Source organism: Glossina fuscipes, unplaced genomic scaffold (genome assembly GCF_014805625.2).
Source record: "Glossina fuscipes isolate IAEA_lab_2018 unplaced genomic scaffold, Yale_Gfus_2 93879, whole genome shotgun sequence".
NCBI classification, from domain to species: domain Eukaryota; kingdom Metazoa; phylum Arthropoda; class Insecta; order Diptera; family Glossinidae; genus Glossina; species Glossina fuscipes.
The window spans coordinates 17,274-24,546 of record NW_024005131.1 but is presented as its reverse complement, the minus strand read 5'-3'; the positions used below and the strand labels follow the sequence as shown (position 1 = coordinate 24,546).

Below are 7,273 nucleotides of genomic sequence, written 5' to 3'. Positions count from 1 at the left end.
ATTTCTAGAGTGAAAATGCGCGAGTCATTTGTGTGCGAGTGATTTTGCTAATGCATTTTTGGCATAAAGCCGCGATATATTGGGCAAGCCTGCGATATGTTATCACCTTAATTGAGCTTTTTGCTACAATTTCGATTGCTTTAGAAATATCGAACTAACAGATGTGACATTGTTCTCTTTTCAATCATCTACAGGCGCTTATTTTCCTTACGCGTGGCAATATAATGACTTGAGCGGGTTAATTTTACGAATTTTTTTGAGATATCAAAATAATCTATCGCGTAAAGCGCCATGAACTTTTTGCCTTAGCTAGTTTATAAACAATTCAATCTATTTTTATATTAAAAGGGAAAAAGGGATTGACATGTTATCATAAAATAATAACCATTTTGTGGTTTGTAATTAATTTCCAAACGACACTATATATATGTTGGGTTGTCAAATAGGCAGATAACAGATACGGCGAAAGGTGATAATTGCTTGAATATCGATAATCGTTCAATATGCTTGAGATCAGGAGAACGTTTCGTTTTCGAAATGATATCACTTATGATATCTTTCCTTGTTCCATTTGAAATTGAATTCCTATCAAGTACATATATATACATTTTTGATCGCTACGAACGGCGCTATTGCGTGCATGCATACATGTACAATGCTTGTACGATTGTACTTTTAATGTGCGTCATAACTTTTCCGACAAAATCATTCTATCGATTTGTTTACATGTTCGTTCAAAAGTTGTTGTGCATTGTACATGTTTAATTAATTACTTGAACCATGTTTTGCTAATAAACAGAAATTTTCCAAATTTCTATTAATTACACAGATCCTCTATACGCGAAACTATTGCTCTTTTATTTGAGTAGACATTTAACATGATTTTCAATTATGTTTATGTTAATTTGTATATATGTTTACAATAAAAATTTATTACCTAATAAAAATTCGAATAATAAAATAATTTTTATACTTATATTATATAAATAAAGCTTACGAATCCACTTGCAACATATTTCGTGTGAACAGAGCGGCAAGCACCGGATAGTCGCATAGTCTATATACTATTCTTAAACGCATGATGCATTTTAGGCGATTTATCTCTCTATCACTATTTGCAATAATCGTACACTTAACGATTAGATTTGAATGGATTTGAATGAAGAAACGAAACTTGGTACAGATATTCTCGCCTACGCCTCTTCAAAGCTAATTGCATTGATTAACAATGATCTTGCTGGACGGTAACCGATATAAGAATAATATAAAGACATACTGTCGATTAAAAAGTGCTACGCAAGATAAACACATTCCACACAGCACTATACACCACAACGATAAGTTGTTATGCATGCTGCGTTTTAAGATAGGCATACGATTTTTATTTTTATTTCGATTTCTTATTTTTTATTTATTGCAATGATTATAAATAGCCATAAGTATAGCAAAACAAATTGCGCCAATATATTAAAAGTTTAAAAAATTTCTGCTCTCTAGCGGCCGAGTATTTGAAACTTTGAATCATACGGGAGGCATTCAAAATGTACATATATATATATGTAGAATATAAGTATACGTATACGTATGTATATATACGTATGTAGAATACGAGAGTTGATAGGGCCGGTCAGCAGTTCATTGTATACGCATTTTTAAAAAATTTAGGTCGATTTTTTATGATCCAATAGTTGATAGCGATTTCGCTTGGCCGCAGCTGAATTCATATCGTTTTTGTAAGACAGTTACGCTACTTGTTGTGAACTGAAATCGTTGCCTAGCATAGCTATGGCCAGTTTACCCCTAACTGTCACAGATATCAGATCTTGACAGTTAAGCAAAATGATGCGTATTCACTAAAAATGGTACATATTGCGTATGCAGTGGTGAACCTCTCCTTTGAGATACACTTTTCGTAACAGTGTCTTGATCAGATCATATACGACTATTTGTTTGCCAAAAATTATATAAATAGGCTAATTGATGATGAAGATCCTTTATGAATGATTATGAATGATGCTTCAGACATCTCAGTCACCGTAGTCTGAGATCTGTACGCCGACTGTAACGCCGACTTTGAACGATATATTTTCCCATTAAAAAGCAATATTTAATTAATACATATATTGGTTCGTTTTGAATATAACGAATCTACCGGCAGCTAAAGCACTTTCAATCAATCATAAACAAATAATCGAAATGATGTGAATTTTTTGATAGACGTTGTTCGAGGGTTGGAACTTTCTAAAAATAATATGGATTTTTTGTAAACACCACATTAATTTGCCAGTTCAGAAAATTATTTATCACTTATGCTATATACATTATACATTATCGTTTCGACTCTATCCGATCTAAGGTATAAATAGGTCTTTTATACGAACGGCTCGTCCTTCTTTGATGTTGATTTCTTAAGTTGAAACGCCCTAAAATAAAGTTAATTGAAATTAAGTGCGTTGCTGAAGGTGCATTGTCGCCTATAGAACAAGCAACACTGAGATGCATACTTTCATTTCACATTTAGTTTTATTTGTTGTATGCACGTTACAATAATTAAACGTAAACAACGATTAAACGGTGCTACAAGCAGTTTCCTGGAGGGATAAACAAACAGTAGTCAATGAAACATTAACAAAACCAGGAAAATGATTCTTTGCGTTTATTGAAAATTCTACACTCGCTGTTGAACGAGTCTTGCGTACCCACCATATGGCCCGTAATCTTGTTAACTGCACTAGACCAACTACGCGCTGGGATATGCAATTGTGTCGACCTCTGTGAATCGTAACATGAGGTTTATCATCAATAGCTATTGTAGATGTTATTACCGATTTCAACACCAGGACGAGGGCTATTGATCTACCAATAAAGACTATCTGGTTATAATGCGATTTACGTCATGTTTGTCATCGCTATTACTCTGAGATGACTATTATCTTCATGTTGTTTAAAAAGTTGGCATTTTTTCTTATTTATACCTTTTTTTTTTTTTTTTGAGTAGTATTTTCTTTTGTGCCTCCTGCAATGTACAGCAAAATCATACGAAAAATGGAAAACCAGTATTGTCGCATATACTATGTGTTTCTATAACCACGTTGTACGCTTGTACAAATCTGCTCGTCACTTCTATATGAGTTAACAGATACCATTTAAATACAATTTTCACAAGTTGTTTTCTTTTCAGCTGCAGATATATAAATATGTTCGACATATTTGTATATGCTGTGTGCGATATTTTCGCAATTTATCTTTCCCCCTCTCGGCCGGCGAGGAGAGAATTTACTGATATTTTCATTACCTTTTGTTCGCTTAAATAAAAGTTTAAAAAAATTGTTTTATTGAATGCACTTTACTGACTATTAAATTTGCGAATCGTCAGTTAATCACTTACTTATTTGATACTCACTTACACACTTCGCGACAGCGTAATAAGAAAGTGGTTGATGCAAAATCTGATTTCATGCCTATAGTTACGTACGTATGGCTTGAGCTGCCTTTGTTTCTTCTATAAAAAGAAAAAAGAAAGAATTTCCACTAGTACTTTAATCTATATATCAAATGTAAGATAAAGCAAGAAAGACATTTTCTACTCTTTTTTATAACATTGTGCCGCTGGATCGTGCATTGGCCCTCTTCTATAACTGTTCTTAATTACGAGCTGCTTAAACATTGATGTCGAATCATTACTAAAAAGTTGTTAACTCTTCCCCAGGGACGAATAAAAATTCAAAGTTACTTAAAAAAATATTTCGCAAATGTAGACGTGAAAACTGCCAGAGTAACGTTGGAAGCACAATATTGCCCTTAGAAGCTGATAGATATGCTTTGTGCTTTGCTCGCAAAAATTATTATTATTATTTTTTTTTTTTTTTTTTGTATCTTGTAACTATTCTACCTGGAAATATTCTTTGAGATTCTTAAACATTCAAAAACGCTCTCAGTCATCGCCCCTGTTTGTCTATCGATTGGCCAGGGCTTCACAATCGCGAGTCTTAAAGCAGAAAAGTCATATGCGTTGTGAAGGTGAAAAAGGAGACAATTTAATAGATCAAGGGCTTTGGCTAACACGCATTGACTGATAGTTAAAGTTGAAGGTAAATTGCGGTAGATAAGTCCAAGTGTCAAGTCCGTATCTGACATTGCGAATAATTCATTGATTCAAAAAGTAACAATACGAATATCTCTGCTTATAATATACTTACTTTTTACTTTTTTTTTTCTAAAACTTATTAACTAAATTATCAAAATATCCATTACGCTTAGCTCGCTATTAGTTGTTTTAGCAGCAACAAATATATACAAAGCGATTTTCTTTTTGTTCATTTTTTTTGTACAAATTTTTTGAAATTTAAAAAATAATTTTTTTTTTTGTTTTTTTTTTTTTTGTGCAAATAATTTACGAAAATATTAAATTCGAGGCGTTGTTAAAAATTCTATTCTCCCTTCCTTAGCACAGATTTTAATTGAGTATAGCGCACAAAGATAGACCACAAAATTTAACATAATTACACTCGATAAACCACTTAAGCACGTAACACACACAACATGGCTTTGTTATTGCTTCCGTTTTATTATAAAAATCATTGCCATCGCAACATAAGCTGTGAAATCAAATCATGTGGGACCATAGAAAACAAAAAGGAAACATCGTTGTTCAGATCATCAAAGTTAAGTCGAAGAACACATGAACATGAACAAACACACACACACACATGCAATCGGAAATATTTTTTCATTAATTTTTTTTTTTTTTTTTTTAATGTTCTTACTTCTTTTAAACTTTCACTTTTATTTATTTACTTAATTTTTTTTGAAAATTTAATTTAATAATATTTTTTATAAGACTAATATTGTTCACCTAAGCGTATGAGTGATTTAAAAAAAACAATAACAATTTTTTTTTTTTTTTTTTTTTTTTTTTTTTTTTTTTTAAATTTCGTTATGAATGCTACTTGAATTTATTTTATATAATGCTATTTATTCATATCAATCGTCCGTTTTGTGTTTCGACCGCCCTAAACAACCACTTACGACCAGATTTCGTTAACAACTAACTTCAACAAAATATCTTCCTCGTTTGGCTTCATATAACATCATCTGTCGTCGTTAGTGTTAGTTCCTCAATGCTGGTGCTGCTTTTAACGAAGAAGAAATTTTATATGGATGCTTTTTCAAGAGTGTATGTATGCATATATGCACGTAAACATATATATGAATAAAGATAGCATTACATTTCAAATGGGCATAAGTACAATTTTCTTATAATCAAAAATTTGAAATAACTGAGCTGAGCTGAAAGGAAACGCAATTAACGATATAAGCCAAAAAAGATTTTTCACTTTGCTAACATTATCACATTCTTATATATTAATTTTAGGCAATAAACGACTCGTCACATCCCACCCAAAACTTCTCACATATTCTTAATTAATGTAAGACACTGTTTTCGTTAGGGGTGGAACTTTGCTTCCAATAATTTGATTGTTTTGTCGACATTGTTGAAACTACGTCATAAGCATACGCCACAACAGTTTCAAGCATAACACTACATCGTTAAATTCATTATCGCATCATTATTTAACATCTTAGCGGAGAGATTTTCAACCTGTTCCCCATGTCTATTCGCCATTAATTTATAAAAATATTTATAATTGTATTGAAAGCTAAAATTTGATTTATCTGCTAAGATGAGAATTTGTATGGAAAGTGCGAGCAGTCTTTTCGGAACCCTTCGCTGACACTTGACCGCACTTGTTCAGAATACCTTTTCCATACCTAACTTAGTCTACGAGCTTGGCGTAATTTTCTTAGGCGAGCGATTTAACGACAAGCAAGCCTCTTAAGGGAAAAATTGCAAAACACGTAAGTATTATGTTATCCATCATCTATTTCTGCGGCTTTTGTGATAATTCCATTCCGCCTATATATATCCTATCAAGGGTCATCGATCATTTTCATAAAAGATAAACGTGTTTTTATCATTTACAATGAATGACCTTGCGCTGTTATTGATATATTGGCGGTTTTTAATGTTACCGCTCCCGCCACTGGGATCTTCACGAACGTAACTTATATGTTGCTGAATACAATCTTCTTCTCACATACGTATATCAGATGCGATACCTTTTCGTGCGGTATTATGTCTTAAATTTTTCTTTCGCAATTGTGCGCTCTCTCAACTTTCTGTTATGTTTCCCCTCATGTCTTGTAGTCCTTCAAAAATGTCACCAATGTTTTCATGGAATGGTGTATGCTTGCCGAAGATATTGCATCGCTCACTTCCCACTCAGTCCAGGCGTCTGTACCTATTTTCGGCTTTTCCGCCACTCTGCTCTTGATATTTATCCAAACCCAGTTGCGGATTAACACGCTCTTCATTTCGTTTCAGCATCATACATACCTAGAGTCATTAATATGCACGTTTCAAAAGACATTGACTTTTTTTTTTTATTTTAATCTCAAATTAACAAAAAAACACTTTTATTTCTTGCTCAAAATTCATAGCTTCTCCTAAGTTGTCCGGTTAAACACATTAATGGGTAAACCTTAATAGAACGATAAAATTCCTCTGCGTGTGTGAAAAGCAAACGCCTAAGATACAGAAACATGCAATTTGCTTGCAGGCTAATCTTAGCATTGTTCGTTTGACGAGACGATTATAATGACCACGAATTAACACTAATGAGTTTCAAATCGTTATGATCGAGCGCAAAGTTTTAGTTTTTTTCGCCATTGCTGGATAATGTTAGGCCAGTTGACAGTTTAAAATATCTCAGAAGAAATGTAGAAAAGTAAACGAAAAAATTTGTTAACGACATAAGAAAATTGTGAATTTATGAAAATGTCGAGAATACCTTTTAATTTTCCTATTGAATAAAGGAAAGGTGTTTATACTGTTTTCGGGTGCAACGGCTCATATATAAGCGTTTTTCTGTTTCCAGAACAACAGGTTATTTTACGTAAAAGTACAACGAATAATTTGTTGTTTCTTGTTAGTGAGAGAATTATTGCAATACAAAAGAAAGAGAAACTTTAACATTAAAATAAGAGTCGTAAGCTTGTAACGTAAGAGAGTAAAATTTTCGTACATAGGGACATAAGCTTTAGATTCTTATGCTTCAATAAAACAAGCAGTGAAATAAATATGAATAATCAAAAAACTTACTGAAGTGTGTTCTCGAAACGTGTCCTTATCAAAAAAATGTTGTCCTTTTAGTTTCTAGATTAAAAGAATCCAAGCACGTACAAGGCTAGGAGGTCCGAAATTAATCGGATA

The 7,273-nt window shown here is 32.6% G+C and overlaps 1 long non-coding RNA gene across 1 annotated transcript; it reads right to left on the bottom strand.

The window, feature by feature from the left end:
* Positions 1-2,976: 2,976 nt before the first annotated feature.
* On the bottom strand, positions 2,977-4,745 carry LOC119644166. The gene is made up of 2 exons (XR_005248481.1): positions 4,200-4,745; positions 2,977-3,502 (listed from the first exon to the last, which is right to left on the bottom strand). It is a non-coding gene; the product is annotated as an uncharacterized LOC119644166 (long non-coding RNA).
* Positions 4,746-7,273: the final 2,528 nt, after the last annotated feature.